The following is a 21731-nucleotide window of genomic DNA, read 5'->3' as shown; positions in this document are numbered from 1 at the left end:
AATTTTAAATATTTTATGAATCTATAATTATTTTCTGAAGATACAATCAAAATGTAATTTATCTTTCATTTTATTAAGGGTTGAAATTTTTTCGAAACAAGACTTTCGGTAAGACTAACGAGTCCGAACAGTACAGTAGACTACGGGTGTGTTTGATTGGGGGGAATAGGAGGGGGGACTATCCACTATTTGGATTGTAATCCAAATAGTGCTCCTTATCCGTCGTTTGATTTTTTTTTAGTCCGGCGGACTCCATGTCCGGCCGGACTCCATGTCCCTCATATGGGGGACTATCCTGTCCTGGGGGGGGTGGGACAGAAAGTGGGGGACTAATAACTGTTTGGATTATATGCAAAAATGACCATTTTGACCCTCAACTATTTAATTATGTATTATATTTAATAAAATTCAATAAAATTTAAATGTCACAATTTAAAAATAAAATAATTTTATTTAACTTTTTATTAATGTTTTATTTATTTAATTTTTTAAAATAATTTTTTATAGATATTTTATTGATGTTTTATTTTAAAATTTTGTTTATGTTTTATTTAATTTCATTGTTTAAATTTAATAGATGTTTTATTTAAACAATTAAATGTTTAATTTCAACAATAAATAATTTCATTTATTTAAATTATGTTTTATTTAAACATTTAAACATTTGTACATCAACATGTTTATTAAATTATTTCAACATCTGTACATCAACATGTATATTTATTTAACATCTATTAAATTATGTTTTAATACGTCAACATTTGATTACATCTACATTTGTTAATTGTTAATTACATCAACATTTGTTAATTGTTTAAACATAATCTATACATCAACATTTATTTAATTGTTAATTGTTAATTATTTAAACATAATCTGTACATCAAAATAATTTCAATGTTAATTGTTTAAATAAAAATTTAAACATTTAACCATTAGTATGTTTAATTTCAACAATAAATTTTTATTTGTTTAAATAAAAATAATCTATACCAGTCAAATTTTTTTATCAATATTAGTATGTTTAAATATCTTTAAACAAAATTTAACCATTAGTATGTTTAATGTTTACTAAAAATAATTAAAATATTAAAGATATGTTTAATATTGCTATTACATAGTAAACAATTGAAAAAGGGTAAAATAGTCTTTTGTTCATTTATCCTATCCAGTCCGTCCAACCAAACGTTAGATTCACTGAAAATAGTCCTATCCAGACATCTAATCCCATGAAAAAACAAACACAGGATACATATCCAATCCGACCAAATAGTTCGGGGGATTCACAGTCCCAAGATTCAAGTCCGATGAATTCTAATCCCCCATTTTCCAGTCCGTCCAATCAAACGCACCCTACAATCCATATCTGGAATTAGGAAGAGTCCATCCCGTTTCATCAAAATCTTATTTTATTACTTGCACTAATACCAAAAATTTAATTTAATATTTCCACTTTAAATTATGCCTCATAAAAATGTTAGATTTGAAACATGGGAAAGTCTATAATATATTTTATTAAAAAATATACGATACATAAAAAATTAATGACTAAAATTGAGCAACATCATTAAAAATGACTTGCTTAATAGGTCACTTTTTATAATTATGAGCCAAAATCATATTTCTTCATAACTATAATCAAATTGATCATAACTTAATCATAACCACATTTCATAACCAACACCATTTTATTCATAACTAATATCATATATTTCATAACCACATCTCATAATCAATACCATTTTATTCATAACTAATATAACATATTTTATAACCATAATCACATATCTCATAATTACATCTCATAACCAACCATTTGAGTCATAACCAACATCACATATCTCATAACCACTAGTCACATATCTTATAACCAACACTTTTTTTTTTCATAACCAACGTCACAAATCTCATAACTACTAGTCACATATCTCATAACTAACACCCTTTTGCTCATAACCACACAACTTTGATCATAACCACTATCACATATCTCATAACTATTACCTACATGAATCGTAACCACATCTCATAACCAACCCCTTTGAGTAATAACCAACATTACATATCTCATAACCACTAATTACATATTTCATAACTAACAACCCTTTTGCTCATAACCACACCACTTTAATCATAACCAATATCTTATATCTCATAACTACTAACACATATAGCATAACCAAACACCTTTTGACACCACTTTGCTTATAATCAAAATCACATATCTTATAATCACTAATCAAATATCTCATAACCATTACCCACAACCAACATGACATATATCATAACTACTAATCACATATCTCATTACCACACCGCTTTGATTATAACCAACATTACATATTTCATAATCACTAATCGCATATCTCATAACCAAACACCCTTTGACTTATACCTACACCACTCTGCTCATAACCAAAATCACATATATAATAATCACTAATCATATATCTCATAACTTTTACCCACTTATGTCATAACCACATCTCACAACCAACACCATTTGTCTCACAACCAACATCACATATATCATAATCACTAAACACATATCCCATAACCACTACCCACATATAGGGGTGTAAATTTAGCCCACAAGCTCGCGGTACACCCTAAGTCCAGTCGCGCCCTGGGTGGGCCCAACTAGGCCTGAGCCTAAGCCTAACCTAAGCCTAACCTAAGAGCTTAGGCTATGTGTTTTAGAGCCCGACCCGACTCTGGTGTGTTATGGAGTGTGACCCATCTCATGAGCTCGACCCGAAATTTTTTTCCCCATCTGGACTGACCCAACCCCAACGACTCCCTGCCTCCCTATTAGTGCAACGGTCAAAAATTTAAAAAAAAATAAAATTTGAAACAATCATATAACCGTTAATTCCACCAACAACCAACTTTATTTATTTATTTATATATATATAAATTAACCACACCCTCCCAAGTCCTATAAATACCACCCCTCTCTTACTTTATTTCTCATAAACAAATATGTCTCTTAGACTCTCATTATCTCTGAACTCTCTCATCTCTCAAACAATTTTGAAGTGTCATCCCTAAGTGACAATTACAATTGATCACCTATTTCTATTTTAGATTTATTTTTAGTCATAGTATCTTCATTAAATATAATAGAAATAGTAATATACAAATGATATACTTTTTAAAATATCTATATACACTTATATATATAATTTAACTATATTTTAATAAAAATATGTTGAAAAAAATTATCTATGACGTGATTTTATTTTGTCTACTAAATAAATTTTCTCCTAAATTTTTTTCCCCAACTTTTCTTCCTTTTTTTCTTAATGCCATTTTCTTTCCTTTGATTGGTTTTCGTTGTGCCTGAGCTCTCTCTATTTCTTACTCAGACTTATCTATTTTGCTCAAATTATCGAACGGCCATTGCTGATAGTTCTTCCTCACTGGATTCTTCTTCTCTCTACTCCTGTGTTTCTGCAATAGATCCTTGAACTTGTCACTACTCTCTTTGTCTATTTTAGTACTATTCATTCTGGTGATATTTCTCTATCTAGTAAATGCATCTATCTCGAAACTCTAACTCTTTCATATTAATATGTTATACATACACAAATCTTTGGCCATAGTTATGATTTGAGGATAATGTTATAGTACACACCTTTTTAAGAATATATATTATATGCAAATTGTGTCATTTGTAAGTTATTTTTTAGATAAAAATCATAAAATCGAAACAGATTAAGGAAAATGTTTGGTGTCTCGAATTTTTATGGCTCGAATGGCTTAAATGTGTTAAAATGACGTTATTTTACACCCAAAACGACTTCATTTTAGGTATTTCGAGCCATTCAAACCATAATTTTTCGGGGCCACCTAACATTGTTGACAGATTAAATAGATGACACTTCACCACTAAGGCCTGCAGCGATTGGGAAACTTTCTCTATCCAAACAGTACAACCACTCAATTCAACAGCCATCCGAGCTAAACAATGAGCGATCAAATTCCCTTGTCTTTTCACATGCGCCACTTCCCATAGCCGAAAACTCCATAACACCAACTGAGCATATGCCACCAAATGCCTAAAGGAAGAGAGCTGCTTTGTTGGAGTCTGAACAGCTCAAACAATTGATAAAGAATCACCTTCAAGGATGATATCATGTAGACCCAAAACGTGAACAAACTGGACAGATTTGAGAATCACAAGAGCTTCAAAACGGTCCACCTCTATTGTAGACTTTAAGTTCCCCGCCATCGCAACAATAACCTCTCCAAGATGGTCTCAAACTATTACTCCGACGCCAATTAAACCTTCCGCGGCAAAACATGCTCCATCAAAGTTTATTTTGAAACACCCCTTATAGGGAGGTGGCCATTTATGAATTTAATTATTATAAATGGCATAATTCAATACTATAAATTATAATTGGACACAAAAAAAAAAAGAAAAAGGAAAAGAAGAGTTGTAATCAAACAACACATAAGGTATAACAAAGAACTAAACCAAACTAAACCAAACATTAAGTCCCATCAAATAGAATTGGCTATATGAATTCTTTTTTTTCATGCGGTTCTATCAAAAGCCATTCCATTAGTTAAATTAAGTAGATCAAAATCTCTATTTACAACGTTAGCCAACGTTAATCTAGGCCTACCCCATCCCCTAACATTTTCATCTACCATTACAGTATCGCATCTCTTCATTACTGTCTCTTTTGAATATGACCAAACCATCTCAATCGATTCTCTCTCAACTTATTTTCTATCGTTGCTACTCCTACCCATTTCCGAATACACTCATTTCTAATTTTGTTTTGTCTTGTCTTGTCTAGTCTTGTCACACATCCACCTTAACATCTTCATCTCAGCCACACTTCTTATCTACATGTTATTTGTTGGTTGCCCAACATTCTGTCCCATACAACATCGCTGGTCTAATAACCGTTCCATAAAATTTATGTTTTTGTGTAATGAGTATTCATTTATCGCACAGTACCCCAGATGCACTTCTCAGGTATAACAAAGAACTCTTAGATCATAATTAAAATAATATCATAACCAATAACCCAACAAGTCATAACTTATGACATAACAAATCATAACTAAAGATTACAAAAATCGTAACTAGAAATTCATATGATATACACCTCCAATAGAATTTCTCATATATTGTATGTATGAATATGAGAAAAAGTGTAGACAAATCTGTTGGGTAATGTAGGGGATAAATGATTCGGTCATTCGGATTAGATATCTTTTGTGTATTAAATCGATTTATTCTCTTCAATTTTTTTTGTTCTAAAGACCTGTAACAAAGAACTCTTTTGTGTATTAATTTTTTTTTGTTCCATCCAACACATTATGAGAGAGGCCAACCAATGTGCGGACAAGCTCGCCAACATGGGTGCAGATCAAGTGGAGCACTTGCTGGTTATGAAGGAACCTCCTCCAGAAGTTAAAAGCTTGATTGTAGCAGATATGGTGGGCACAGCGTTTCGGAGGCTCTAGCTTAGCTGCCTCTCTTGTCTGTGTTTTTTTTGTTCGGGTTTTTTAATTTCTGATGTACCGAAAAAAGTACAGTTACCTCACATGCTTAGCCAATGCCTTAATTTTTTTCTTTAATTTTTTTATGTTGAGCTTGAATTATGAATTTAGTTTAAAATTAAAAATATATATATTTCATGTTTGTCTAAGCTATTTACGTATTATTTTGCATAGAAGTAAAAGTTTAAGGGGAGGATTCTCTTCAATTGGATTTATCAATTAGAATGTTGTTATTCTTCATTTATTATGAAGTCTGTATCGATAATTCGAATCGTTATATAAAGTTTATTAAGTATTTTATTGTTATAAAAAATTAATTTGATTGGATATCAATAGATACTTGATTAAATTATATTTGTGTAAATAATTTATTTTTACCGTTAACACAAATATGATCAGATCAAGTGACTATCGATATCCAATTAATACAATTTTTTTTATAAGAATAAAATATTCAATAAACTTTACATATTAAGGGGTTGTTTGGGATGTCCTAAATAAGTGTACTTTTTGACTTTTTAAACTAAAAAATTGAGGAAAAAAATATGATTGTTTGGGTTAACTTTTTGACTTTTTATGGAAAAATGTGTATTAAAAAATTGTATAAATTAGTGTGTAGGGAAAAATTAGGATTGAGAATTGTGCAGCCGTAATTTTTAACTTTTGGTGAATAGTGATAACTTTTTAACTTTTTGAGTAACTTTTTAGCTTTTTGACTTTTTGGTTTTTTGAATTTTTGATTTTTTGGCCACATGCCAAACTTGGCCTAAATAATTCAAATTATCAATACAAGTTCTATGATGGATCCACAAAAATTCAACAGTATCCTATAATCTAATTTAAGGGGTGATTTGGAAGGTTCTACATAAGTGAATTTTTTGACTTTTTATATAAAAAAATATGTAAAAAAGTAAAAAAAAAAAAGTAATTAAAAAAATAAAAAATAAATATTAATAAATATTAATAAATGTGAATTAATGTGACCCAAATATATATATATATATATATATAAATATAGTTTTTTAATTCTGCCCAAACACCTACTTAGGCCTCGTTTGGCAACCGAACTTTTTAGCCAAAAAGCCAAAAAGTTACAAAATTAGCCAAAAAGTCAACAACCCATACCAAAAAGTCAAAGATTCTCATTTCTCTCTACTTTTTGCACATCTTTTCGTAAAAAGCCAAAAAGTCATTCCAAACATACTAGTTTTTTTTAGTTCATATTTTAACTAAATAGCCAAAAAAGTTACTAAATTAGCCTGTTCCCAAACGAGGCCTTATTAGACTTGAGAGACGCGTTTTCCCATCCCAAGGTTTAATAGGTGGTGTGGTCTCCCGGACACAGAAAACTTTTGGTATTGACACGCCACCACACTGCCTTTAAGCTTTTGAGCATGTGAGGCCAAATCTTATGTAAGGGTTGTGACAAAAGTGGCCCTCCAATTATTACCGACTTCCAGTTTTAGTGAAAAAAGAGTAAATTATACTTGTCTTTTTCATGTTTGGTATTTTTCTTTTGTTTTGACCTTAAAATTTTACTTTTTTACTTTGTCCTTTTCAGTTTCAATTTTATTTTTTAAAAATTTATTTTAAAAACTAATTTATACTTAAAATTAAATAAAAAATAATATTGATAGTCATGTTCTATATAAATATTTTATTATATATAATGCACAACTTTGATACAAATTCAAATGTAATAATATATATATTTTTATGTAATGTGACATTTTTTTATCTAATTTTGAATAGAAATTAATTTAGATCAATTATGCAAATGGTCCCTGAAATTTACATGATGTGTCAATTTTTGTTTTCTGTTGTTTTAATTTGCTCGATTTTACTCATAATTTAATAAATTATTACATATCGGTCCAATAAATAACGGGACGTTAAGTTTGGTGGATAGGGACTAAATTGACATATCGTGTAAACTATAGAGACCAAATTGACACATCGTTTAAGCACGTGACAACTTTTCGTCTTCCAAACCTAACGGTTGTTATTTATTTGACCAATATGACACAATCCGTTAAATTAAGAGGCAAAATCGATCAAATTAAAATAACAAGAATCAAAACATCATATAAACTATAGAGATTATTTACATAATTTATCCAATTAACTTTACGAGTAAATTAGGAAAAAATTGAAATATTAAGGGTCAAAGTGGAAAAAATAAAATTTAAAGGGCCAAAGTAAAAAAATAGCCAAATATAAAAGGGTAAGGTGTGATTTACTGGTGAACATGGTGTTTGTTTTATGATTAACATGGTGTTTGTTTATGATTTTTAAAAATTAATTTCACACGCACTTTTGAAAACACGGTCGAAGACGGGAAAATTTGGGCGAATCGGATGTCCCACCGGACGTCCGGCCGGTTGACAGGAACAGTGTAATTTTTTATTTTTTATTTTTTTTCAATTGACACATGTTAATTTTTATATATTCAATACAAAATATTTTCTGAATTTTTTAAAAAAAATTATGAGCTTTAATAGAATTTTGAGTTATGTGTTTGGTTAAGAGTTGTAAGTTTTTGTATAAAATATCATATGTCACATCAAAAATTCTTCACTCAATTCAAAATTCATTTCAAAATTCATTCACCAAACAAATTTTTCACACTCAAATCATAATTCCAAAACTCACAATTCAAAATACAACTCTACTCTCAAATTATATTTAGAAAGCTCTACCAAATGCAATCTAAATATTTCCGTAATTTACAATTTTTCATACAATTAAAAAAATTCATTTCTAGATATATTAATTTCTTTAACCTCATAAAAATTTGAAAAAACTAAATATGTCAATTCTTGAACGAGATCTCGAAATTCAGCATGTTATATATAGCACAAAAAACAATTGAGTAATAATTTTGGTTTTGAATTTTTAAAAACAATTTTTGAGTTTTTCATTTTTTGTATTCTTTTATTTTTAGTGAAACCTTTTTTCGATATTTTTTAGATCTAAATAATCTAATCTAAACATATCAATAAAGTAAAATATTTTGACAATTTTTTTTTTAAATTCACTAAATACAAAAAATTAGTAATTTTTTTTATTCCTTTGATTTTTTATATATAGTTTCACAAATATTTTACTTTTTAGATAGATTCAGGTTATGTACATCTAAAAAAATAAAAAAAATTAAAATATGAAAAATATTTACTAAAGACAACAAAACACAAAACACACACACAACACCAAAAAAAAAAAAAAAAGAAAGAAAAACGAAGAAGAAGAAGAAGAAGAAAAAAAGAAAAGAAAAGAAAGTAACAAAAGAAAGAAAAAAGAAGAAGATTCTCCATCAATTTCTTATTTTATGAAATAATAGGGCAATAGTTAAACCAAAAAAGAGAAGTGGAGTCATTAGGACAACAATCACTACAAAAAATTCGCTTTTTTGCGACGGTAAAATACCGTCGCCAATACCAAAGAAGCCGTCTCAAATGCTTTTTTGCGACGGTAAATAACTTTTAGCGACGGTACTAGGGGGGTCGCAAAAAAAGGGGTAGCTAAAGGTCTTTAGCGACGGTAAACGCCGTCGCAAAAATATTGGCAACGGCAAAAATGCCTTTTAGCGACGGCAAAATACTGTCGCAATTAATGTGTAAAAATCTGAAGTTTTTGAGATGACACTAAAATACCATCGCTAATATGGTTATTTGCGACGGTACCGTCGCAAAAGGGTTTATTTGAGACGGTAAAAATACCGTCGCTAAAAATGGTTATTTGCGACGGGTTTAATACCGTCGTTAATACTGTTATTTGCGACAGAAAAGTGTGCCGTCTCTAAAAATATTATTTGCAACGGTGAAAGTACCGTCGCTAAAGGCCTTTTGTTCATATTGCCAATATCATTGGCGACGGCTACGCTACCGTCGCAAAAACCTGGTTCTAACAAAAAATGCAGTTTTAAAATTATTAAAAATATGCAAATTACCTGTATTAAATAAAAATAACTAAAAAAAATCGATAACTATATAATAATATAAAAATTCCTGTATATAAATAAAATTTCATCCATAATTAAAGTACTCTTCCATTCATAACAACACATCATCAAAATTATCCAACCACATAATTTTGCATAATACATACATAATGTTGTTCACAAATCTAAATAATGTAAATCAAAAATAAAAGTTTTCTTCATAAACAAAAGTCCGTCGCAATCTTCACACGGCTGCATTCCACAAGAAGCAAACTGCTACTCAGGAAATATCTGAAAATAAAAAATAAAAATAATTAGTGACAATATAATTATGTATTAATATTTTAATTATAAAAAAACATAAAAAATTAATTACTATATAATTACAAAGATAGTTAAGTAAATAATTTTGGCTAGATAGAAATCCGAGTCTCGTCTTCTCCCACAAGTCTCTCGTGCCTAGGCGATCATGTGTGCCAAGTTTCGTGCTAAACCGACCCCTTTTGGTGATTTTGGAGCGTTAACACCTTGAATTCAAGTTTTTTAAGGAACTAGTTTGCCTAGACCGAAATACGGCTCTAACTCCCAAACCGGGAAACCGATTAGAGTCCCGTCTTCTCCCACAAGTCTCTCGTGCCTAGGCGGTCGTGTGTGCCAAGTTCCGTGCCAATCTGACCCCGTTTGGTGATTTTGGAACGTTAACACTTCGAATTCAAGTTTCTTAAGGAATTAGTTTGCCTAGAGTGAAATCCGTCTCTAATTCCTAATCCGGGAACCCGATTGGAGTCCCGTCTTCACCCACAAGTCTCTCGTGCCTAGGCGGTTGTGTGTGCCAAGTTTCGTGCCAATCCGACCCCATTTGGTGATTTTGGAGTGTCAACACCTCGAATTTAAGTTTCTTAAGGAACTAGTTTGCCTAAACCGAAATATGGCTCTAACTCCCAAATCGGGAAACCGATTGGAGTCCCGTCTTCTCCCACAAGTCTCTCGTACCTAGGCGGTCGTGTGTGCCAAGTTTCGTGCCAATCCGACCCCATTTGGTGATTTTGGGGTGTCAACACCTCAAATTTAAGTTTCTTAAAGAACTAGTTTGCCTAAACCGAAATATGGCTCTAACTCCCAAACTGGGAACCCGATTGGAGTGCCGTCTTCTCCCATAAGTCTCTCGTGGCTAGGCGGTCGTGTGTGCCACGTTTCGTGCCAATCCAACCCCATTTGGTGATTTTGGGGTATCAACACCTCGAATTTAAGTTTCTTAAAGAACTAGTTTGCCTAAACCGAAATATGGCTCTAACTCCCAAACTGGGAACCCGATTGGAGTCCCGTCTTCTCCCACAAGTCTCTCGTGGTTAGGCGGTCGTGTGTGCCACGTTTCGTGCCAATCCGACCCCATTTGGTGATTTTGGGGTGTCAACACCTCGAATTTAAGTTTCTTAAAGAACTAGTTTGCCTAAACCGAAATATGGCTCTAACTCCCAAACCGGGAACCCGATTGGAGTCCCGTCTTCTCCCACAAGTCTCTTGTGCCTAGGCGGTCTTGTGTGCCAAGTTTCGTGCCAATCCGACCCCATTTGGTGATTTTGGGGTGTCAACACCTCGAATTTAAGTTTCTTAAAGAACTAGTTTGCCTAAACCGAAATATGGCTCTAACTCCCAAACCGGGAAACCGATTGGAGTCCCGTCTTCTCCCACAAGTCTCTCGTGCCTAGGTGGTCGTGTGTGCCAAGTTTTGTGCCAATCCGACCCCATTTGGTGATTTTGGGGTGTCAATACCTCGAATTTAAGTTTCTTAAAGAACTAGTTTGCCTAAACCGAAATATGGCTCTAACTCCCAAACCGGGAACCCGATTGGAGTCCCGTCTTCTCCCACAAGTCTCTCGTGCCTAGACGGTCGTGTGTGCCAATTTTCGTGCCAATCCGATCCTATTTGGTGATTTTGGGGTGTCAACACCTCGAATTTAAGTTTCTTAAAGAACTAGTTTGCCTAAACCGAAATATGGCTCTAACTCCCAAACCGGGAACCCGATTGGAGTCCCGTCTTCTCCCACAAGTCTCTCGTGGCTAGGCGGTCGTGTGTGCCAAGTTTCGTGCCAATCCGACCCCATTTGGTGATTTTGGGGTGTCAACACCTCGAATTTAAGTTTCTTAAAGAACTAGTTTGCCTAAACCGAACTATGGCTCTAATTCCCAAACCGGGAACCCGATTCGAGTCCTGTAACAACCCTCGTTACTGTTTACCGATAAACACTGATTACCGTTAAACTGAATTGATTATGACTGATAATTGGACTGGTAAAAGTACTGAACTGACTGACTGAAATTGGAAACCGAATTGATTGAATATATGTTAGTTAAATTGCATTCTATCTGTTTGACTGTATGATTATCTGTTCATGCTTATATGTTTAAACTGCTAATTGAAGGCCTTATCGGCGGCCGAATCCGGAATTGATTAGTGTTTTATGATCCTCATAATTAATGTGATTTTATGGTATAATTATTTGAAAACTGATTAGGTATGATTAAATTAGATTAAAATAAGCCAATTAAAGAGTTGGACTTAATTACCATTTTGCCCTTGAGTGGGCCACTACCTCTATACCTTGAGCTCATTATACTTGAGCCAAAAACATTTTCCTCAGCCCATTCTGTAACGCCCTCAAAATAAACCCATAATAACCATAACATTAACATGCATTTATAAAAGAAAATGAATCATTTGAGTTAGTCATCAGAGTATTCTTATTGACAGACTTTACTTGTAACATCCTGCAACATCAAAATAAATGCCCTAAGGGCTTACATCTTTCCAAGCTAACACTTGGACACAAAAAGGATGAGTACTAACTCATCTACAAGTTAAGCCCTAGGCTTGAATGTTTACATGAAATCCCAAAAAGTACAAAATAAAACATATAACTAAAGACAAGTCTTCGACATCCCAAACATCAAATCCTTCCAGGCTAAGTCCGTGGAGGAAGCTTATCACCTGAACCTGAAAATGATGTTCCCATGAAGGGTGAGCCACAGCCCAGTAGAAAAATACTAAACCAAATATAAGCATTGAATAAAGCTATAGCATTCAATAGATGGTTAATCAAGATAATCAATTTTATTATTAAACAGTCTCGTAACACTAATGTCTAAGACACATTTCACTTTCCATTATTATCAACATGGCTCAGAACCTGGCCAAACTTACAACAATGAATTATATAACATAATCACATTACTTCCAATATCAACAAAACAAATGAGACTCATGCTCATATCAAAACACTTCATACTTCCCATTTGATACACATTTTAGTGCTGTATCAATAATCATGTAGAAACACTTCAATATAATAAGCACACATAAAAATGGTGCTAATGGAGTCCATCCCCTATCTCCTCCCAAACAAAAATCCGGTTTAGAGGTCCATCCCCTATCTTCCCCTAAACCGTGGAGTACATCCCCTATCTCCTCCCACACACAAAACAATGTATGCAAATGCAATGCTCAATCAATACACGTATTTTCTATATTAATGCAATAGTCAAAATTAATGACTTAACCAATGTGATTAGTTTCAGTTATTCCTAATCCACATGCAATGTCTACAACAATCATGACTATCCTCCACCGATAGCCCAAAACAGTTATTTCTAGACTGGAAATAAATATATCAACAATTTAATAGGTGAGTGATTTAAATCATCCAACTACACCATTTAATCAATAAATTCCCCAATTTCATGGGTTTAACCAAATTCCCCAATTTTCCTTAAATTAATTACTCCAATCAATTTAACAATTTAACTAGGTTTTGTTCCCAAAATTATCAAAGTGTCCCCATCCTATCAAAATACCAAACTTAGAACAAAGCTTATAGAATAGAGTAGGAAATACCTACCTTGAAGATCACAACTAAAATAGAGAAGATGGAGATGATGATCCAAAATCCAAAGTGCTCCAAATCCTCTCTTTTTCAGATTAAAAGAAAGATCTCGTGAAACTCTACCTTTCTTCCAAAGGAACTAGGGTAGAAGACCACCGGAAATAGATCAAATCTAGGAGAGAAGGTAAGAGTAGAGAGAGAGACTCTCAAGGGGCAGTTTTTAAAAGTTAAGAGATGAAAAGGTAGGTCAAAAAGTGATCAGAAAAGTGAAATCACGGACTGATGTAGTCGACTCTACGCTCGAGCGTAAAAAGCCCCGCTCGAGCGTAAGACACAGAATCATGCTCGAGCGTGAAGAAAGCCGCTCGAGCGTCGATTGCACCCTTTCAGAAGTTTTGCAGGCGCTACGCCCGCTCGAGCGTCAAACTCCCCGCTCGAGCGGAGGAACAAAAACAAGGGATCACGCTCGAGCGTAAAAACTACCGCTCGAGCGGAAGAACTGTAGAGCAAAATACTGGGAGATGGAAAATCCCGCTCGAGCGTCAAAACTCCCGCTCGAGCGGAGAAGCAACAACGAAGGGCCCGCTCGAGCGTTAAAACCTCCGCTCGAGCGTGAAGGCCAAAATCTGGGCATCACCTATTGGCATCAACTATCAACCAACCTGTAACAGACCCGTCCAACACAACCTATAATTCAAATACTAAGAGATTGAAGGACAACAACAACCAATAAGTAATGACAGGATCCACGGAACCTAAGTCCGGATACAATAATCTAAAGAGAAAAGACCGGGGTCGCTAATTGAAGGCCTTATCGCTAATTGACAACAACAACCAATAGTTAAATTGCATTCTATCTGTTTGACTGTATGATTATCTGTTCATGCTTATATGTTTAAACTGCTAATTGAAGGCCTTATCGGCGGCCGAATCCGGAATTGATTAGTGTTTTATGATCCTCATAATTAATGTGATTTTATGGTATAATTATTTGAAAACTGATTAGGTATGATTAAATTAGATTAAAATAAGCCAATTAAAGAGTTGGACTTAATTACCGTTTTGCCCTTGAGTGGGCCACTACCTCTATACCTTGAGCTCATTATACTTGAGCCAAAAACATTTTCCTCAGCCCATTCCTTGTGCTCTAGCCGACCTTAGAGAGAGAGAGGAGCTAGAAGAGTTGAGTTCAACTTGCTTCATTGTGAATTGGCTAGAATTACTTGAAGAATTGAAGGTTGATTACTAATTTGAGCTCCCTCACTTCTAATCCTACACCTAAGGTAGATCATTCATCATCTTAATGATGTCATTGAGCTAGTTCTTGCATGATTCATGCTTCATTGTAGAACTAAGTCATGAATTGGTTCATTGTTGTTGAATTGAAGCTTAATTGTTGCATGCATGTACATATATTGAAGTTTTGAGGTTGTAAGTCCATGTTTCCTCACATGCATGTCCATCTTTTGGTCATACTCCATGAATTCATCATGTTCTTGAAGAAATGAGTCCATTTGAACAAGCTTTGAAGGTTGAATTTGGTTTGAATCCATGCATGTTTGCATGTTCTTCATATTCTTGAAAATGGGTTTGAATATGGTTTTAATTGACTCACCTTTGGGGCTTGAATTCATAAATTGAGCTTTGAAACTTGTCATACATTGAATTTAGTTATGTTTTCCAGAATTTGGGCCCAAGAGGTCGAGTTTGGAGTGGTTGAATGCTTGGTTTGAGCTTGGGAGGCAAATCTGGAAATTCCAGATTTGGCTTCCTCGCTCGAGCGAATGGTTCCCCGCTCGAGCGAGCACCTTTGTCCAGGGCTCCGCTCGAGCGACCATCGAGCGACCATCGCGCGTAAAATCACAGCATCCAGTATTTTTACTGTTTCGACAGACCGCTCGAGCGAAGGATTCCTCGCTCGAGCGAAGCCTTTGATTTTGGAAGCCCGCTCGAGCGAAGAAAGTCTCGCTCGAGCGAGGTTCCTATTTTCAGCAAACTTTGCAAAATGTTTTCTAAGTGTATTTTTGCATCCTCATCCCATCCTAGGCATTCTTAGGCCTAGTTTAAGGCATCTTAATGAGGATAAAGATGTAGAACACACCAAGGCAAATTAGGGATTAAGTTATTATCTTTCCCAACTGTGTAGCTTAGTGTGTGTTCGATCTGTTGACTGTGTAGGGTTGACTTCCGAGGAGACGCTCTAGCTTACTATAGCCCAGAACTCTGTGAGTAACATTTGTGTAAAGATATGTTCAAAATGATTATCTTCTGAACAATTAAACTGAACTGTTTCTGAACTGTTATTGTTAACTGAATGAATGAATGTATGACCTATATTCTGAACTGTATTGTGGCATCCTTAGCAACTACTGCTTACTGTTACTGTTACAGAGATCTCTGTCGGTTCCCATGTTGGAACCACTACTGTTTACTGATATGATGGCCATCATTCACTGTTTGGTCTATTAAGACCTGGTCTGTTAAGACCTACTGTACTGTTTAGCTATTGGATGTACCACATATGACTATTATAATCTATGAAACTTGGAGCAAAGTGCTGCACGGAACTAAGTGCTACAGAGTGAGCCACCTCTAGAGTCTGTGCGAGACACCTCTTGAATCCATAAGAACTGTACTATTTTCTGAAATGCTACTGCACTGTTACTGTTACTGTACTGCTACTGCACTGTTACTGTTACTGTACTGCTACTGTACTGTTACTGTTACTGTACTGCTTGTACTGTTATTGTTACTGCTACCGCACTGTTACTGTTACTGTACTGCTACTGCACTGTTACTGTTACTGTACTGCTACTGCACTGTTACTGTTACTGTACTGCTACTGTACTGTTACTGTTACTGTACTGCTTGTACTGTTACTGTTACTGTTACTGCTACTGTACTGTTACTGTTACTGCTACTGTACTGTTACTGTTACTGCTGCTGTACTGACACTGCTACTAGTACTGCTAACGGATGTGCCACGTACGATTACTATGATTTCTAAATGACTGTTACGGCATCAATATGAGCCACAAACTGACTGACCGATATACTGAATCAATGAACTGTTTAAATTTTGAAAAGACATTCATCCTAAACCTCTTTATGCATTATGTTATTCACTGGGCTTTAGCTCACTGCTCATATATATATGTAGGTGTTCAGGCACTGGACCGCTGCTAGGAGCGTCAGGCAAGCTTTTGTTTTGTCAGCCAACCACTGTGCCTCACTGTGAGGTTCTAAGCCGTTCAAGCTTCGGCTTTGGGGTGTTTTAATATTCCCCGTCTGTCCCTGTAACTGTTTTGTTTACTGTATAGACTGTATAGACTATTACTGTACCGTTTATTAGGGATTAGATCCCTATTCTGAATGATTGTACTTGTATGTGTAGACTGTCACAGCTCATTGGACATTGTTTATTTACTGTATTGGCTTCCGCCAGGCCCTGTACTCTGTTTTACTGGATTACTGTTAGGCAGGCCTTCGGTAATCTCGAATTACTGGCCGGTTACGGTGCTAAACCCATAGGGCCGGGTTTGGGTCGTGACAAGTCCCGTCTTCTCCCACAAGTCTTTTGTGCCTAGGCGGTCGTGTGTGCCAAGTTTCGTGCCAATCCGACCCCAGTTGGTGATTTTGGGGTGTCACCACCTCGAATTTAAGTTTCTTAAAGAACTAGTTTACCTAAACCGAAATATGGCTCTAACTCCCAAACCGGGAACCCGATTGGAGTCCCGTCTTCTCCCACAAGTCTCTTGTGCCTAGGCGGTCGTGTGTGCCAAGTTCCGTGCTAAACCGACCCCTTTTGGTGATTTTGGGACGTTAACACCTCGAATTCTAGTTTCTTAAAGAACTAGTTTGCCTAGAGTGAAATTCGTCTCTAACTCCTAAACCGGAAACCCGATTGGAGTTCCGTCTTCTCCCTCAAGTCTCTCATGCCTAGGCGGTCGTGTGTGCCAAGTTCCGTGCTAAACCGACCCCTTTTGGTGATTTTGGGACGTTAACACTTCGAATTCATTTTAGCTTAGAATGTAAAGTTACATTTTATACCTGATTCCCTAAATGCCCGTCTTCTGGTGGTGGTGTATATGGATTCTCGTCTTCTGCAGATTCCCTAAATGCCCGGTGGCCACTCGATGCATCAGGAACCTATGATAGTCAACGCATAATGTGTTAATCTTTTATACATAATGTTGTGTGACAATTTAACTATCAAACAATTTAATTTATATCGAACCTGTCTGTTAGGATCCACACTTGCCCCCTGTGACACAAAGGCCATCATCTCAGCTCTCAGCTGCTGTAAATGTGTAGAGATCTCTGCTCTCATCTCCTCCCTCAGCTCCTTCCTCAACTCATCCTTTAGCTCCGCACGAACCTATTGGGTGATCTGAACAATAGTCGATGGCTGGGGTGCTGACTATGATGGCCCTGCGCCATCTTTATACACTGCTCTCCGAGGCACAGTTCTCCCGTATGTGCGACAATATCCATGATTGTCATGACCTATCAACTCATGGAAAATGGCATTCCTAGCCTCCAAAATCCGACAATCCTCAGGTAGCATAGAGAGTTGGCCATTAAACTCATCCTGTATTGAATAAGAGATACAAGTATATGCCAAATTAAGATAGTTAACACAAAAAATAAAAAATAAACTTTAAATACAATCAAAGGTCTTTGGAAACTACCAAGGTCTGGATAACCTCTGGGTCATCTGCTCTACGTGTCATAAGCCAAACATTCATCTTATCAGTAGACTCCCCCTTATTGGTCATCTACATTTTCTTAGAAATATGAAAATTAGAATCCAAATAATTTGTAAATATACAATGTTTATTTATATACAAAAATAAAACAGTAAAATATAAACCTCATGCCGTATCTGAGTGAAAGTAGTACGCCCTGTGGTATGAGCTATGCCGTGAGCTCGTCGATTTTTAGCGTTCCTAGTTGCAATTTTCTATAATAGGTTCAACAAATGTAAGTATATAAATATGATTTGTATGTTTACATATCATACATATAACTTATTTGTATACCTCAGCATCAGAAGTACGCCAATACTCCACAAGTTCTTCCCACTGGCTTGGTACAGTGTGCAAAGGAACATCATCCTTCAGATTAGGATCTTCACTTCTAGGCTTGAAATACTTACACTTAATCTTATTCTTGTGATCCTTCCATATGCTGTTACAGTTTTTCATGCAGATTGGCTTGTACTCCTCTGGACATATATTCAAATTGTCCTATAAAACACAATTTCAAGGTTTAAATAATAATAACACAATTTTGGAATTTAAATTTTTGGACAAAAATATACTTTTACCTTCACATCCTTCCAGATAGCATTAAGAATATCATCAGGCACAGTGTTCCAGTCAAGAAAAGTAAGAGGAACAATGTTACCATTTCGCACAATAATGCCAAGTTGAGTAGTTAACTTAGACACGTTATCCCCTATTGGACAGTAATTTTCATCAAATTGTATGTCCAATTTGGTACCGGTACCCCACTCCCTAATGCCCTTGGCACATCCTCTACCACGCCTACTCGAGGTTGATGAAGAACTAACATGACCTGTGAGATACAATAAGAATAAACAATATGCAATGATAATAAACAAATGCAAATTTAAATAATGTCAATACAAATCAATTTCTTATACCTGAATGAGGCTGTGAAGAAGTCGAAGGATCTGAAAAATACAATGAAAATAAACAAGTTATATGTAATGAGAACAAAATCTTCGGCAATCATTACAAAAGTCAATATTCCGACGATCAAAATCTTTCCATGCAAGGGAGTCTGCAGGATGCCTAAAGACACCGTCATTAGTTCGTTCCTCTGCATGCCATCTTATTAACTTAGTCGTCTTAGATGACATAAACAGCCTCTGCAACCTTGGCTTTAAAGGAAAATACCTCATTTGTTTTGCAGCTATTTGTTTGCCACCATTGTGAGGACCATTTGAACCACCATCACCATTTGATTTCCATCTTGAACTGTTGCATATGACACATTTATCAAGATTTGCGTCCTCGTTTCAAAACAACATGCAACTGTTGGGACATGCATCTCATGTCTCATATGTGAAGCCCAAATCTGTTGTGACCTTTTGAGCTTTATAATATGAGTCTGGGAGTTTCACACCCAACGGGAATGCCTCATTCAATAACTCAAGCAACATGTCAACAGACTTGTCTGTCCACTGATTAAGCACCTTCAAATGTAAAAGCCGAACAATGAATGACAAAGAAGTGAACTTCTGACAACCCGGATACAATTCACTTTGTGCATCTTTAAGAAATTTGAAATAGTTTGCAGTCTCTGCATTTGGACCGAGCTGGGGTTTAGATGCATGGGGATCAGTGCTCTGTGCTTCATTACCGTCAACACTTGTACCGACATGTGGATTTCCCACAGCCCCTTGTATCATTCCAACCATATCGTCGCCAATGTCTAAATTAGCCAATGTTTCATTCCCTCGATTAGCATGCAGAGATACATAAGATTCCCCATGATTAATCCAATGTTTGTACTTTTTAAAAAAACCATTCAAAATCAGATGCTTCCGTACACCCTCTCGCACAAAATGGTATCGATTCTCACATTTTCTACACGGACAACTAATCATCGAACCTTCAACCCTATTGGTGTAGGCAAACACAAGGAATTGATCAATCCCATTAATGTATTCCCTCGACATCCTATTTGACAAATCAATCCAACTCTTATCCATCATCTGTACTTCCCTTATATGTGTTTCCCACTATTAATTTGCTTCAGGCAAACTTACTGGGAGATATACATCTCACATACAAAACAAATATGCCCTAGAAAAAAATATAATTACAACAAATGTAAGAGTCATAATGAGATGTAAGGGTAAAAATATAATTACAAGACATAATATCACATATTAATTATCGTAAGAGAAGAGGGGATTGGTGGGCTTCAAATCCCGATACTTGGTTCAAAAAAATCCAAGCATCATTTTAGTAAGATGAAGGATCTTAACTTCTCCCCCTTTGATCTTCACCAAACATAAAAAGAGTATATATATATATATATAGGGGGAGGGAAGGGGATAAAAGATTATATTCCTCCTACTAGTTCTTCAGCAGAAGTGAATACTCAACTTGCCTTTGGAACAACAGTGAGATAGGGAACTTTTCCTCCACCCCCAAAACATAAAAAAATAGAAAACCCCCGAGTACCCCCTGCCAAGGGAAGCAAGAAACTTGAGTAAAATTTTTCCTTAAGGCATGTAGCATTAGGGTTTCAAACTAAAATGTAAGTCAAACATTCACTCCCTAAACTTAAGCAACTTGAGAAACTTCAAAAACTATAACATCCAACATAAAATCTGCAAATTAATTCATATGGCACGTACCTTTTCTTAAGGATCTAACAAAATAGTCCAATGTAGGCTCATATAACCTAAAATGTGATGATTCTGGATCCTAGAAATATTTTTTCCTTCCACCTTTTCAAATGAATGAGTGACAGGTGTTATTCGAAAATTAAAAATCGAAGGCATTTAGGACTGGAGAAATGCAAAGAATATTGAGGCAACCTTAACTATTAATATTAGGTTAATGCCACATTGTGCTACCATTTTGTAAAAGTTGCGATTTGCAATGTAAAACCTAATTGCTTACACCAAAATGGATCGTGTGATCCTTCTCCATACACAGCACCTATATACCCAGGTCTGCCAAAGAAGAGCCAAAGAAAATAGAGGTTACAGAAGAGAAATCCAAAGAAGAGAAGGAATAGAAAAGCAAAGAAGAGAAGGGAAAGAATGTAGACGAGAGAAGCAATTTGTTGTTTTTTTTTCGCCCTTCAAGTTAAAGTGTGGTGCCGAGAAATACACAAGATATGTCAATGTCATAGCTTACTGGGGAGCATTGCAACTATTTTTTAAAAAATTAAAGGTGTAAACTGCAACTTTTACAAAAATTTAGGGCCAAGTGTTAAATCTTGTATTGACTTCAAATTGCTAGATTTTTGTGTGTCTGTTTCTTTTATCCCCCAAAATGTGTACCCTGTCTTTTTGTTATCTGACCTCTAACCCTCTTTGCTTGGTTGTTATATTAAGGAAGGAAACTACATCTGTACCCAAATCTAAGATTCACCCACCATCTTCTAGAGCACAAACCATACAGAGTAGGATTGTTTGGAATTTCAGAATAAACTATTCACAGCATTAAATTGATAACTTTTCTCTTTTCCTAATTGTTTCGCTTTTGGTGAAGGATCACTTTCCAAATACGGAAATTCAGCAACTACAATTAACTCGGAACATATTTGGCAACTACAAGTAACCAAACAATGCGATATAACTCAAAAATAGTCACAAGTTAATAAAATATATAGGTATA

General features: G+C 35.1%; 1 long non-coding RNA gene across 1 annotated transcript; it reads right to left on the bottom strand.

Moving 5' to 3' along the window:
- Positions 1 to 17789: 17789 nt before the first annotated feature.
- On the bottom strand, positions 17790 to 18309 carry LOC145790050 (uncharacterized). The gene is made up of 3 exons (XR_014328684.1): positions 18218 to 18309; positions 18036 to 18122; positions 17790 to 17935 (listed from the first exon to the last, which is right to left on the bottom strand). It is a non-coding gene; the product is annotated as an uncharacterized LOC145790050 (long non-coding RNA).
- Positions 18310 to 21731: the final 3422 nt, after the last annotated feature.

The sequence above is a fragment of the Camellia sinensis genome, chromosome 5, assembly GCF_055761805.1.
Source record: "Camellia sinensis isolate YWXY chromosome 5, ASM5576180v1, whole genome shotgun sequence".
NCBI classification, from domain to species: Eukaryota; Viridiplantae; Streptophyta; class Magnoliopsida; order Ericales; family Theaceae; genus Camellia; species Camellia sinensis.
Note: the sequence above shows the minus strand (reverse complement) of the source record. Positions and strands in the feature narration are given on the sequence as shown.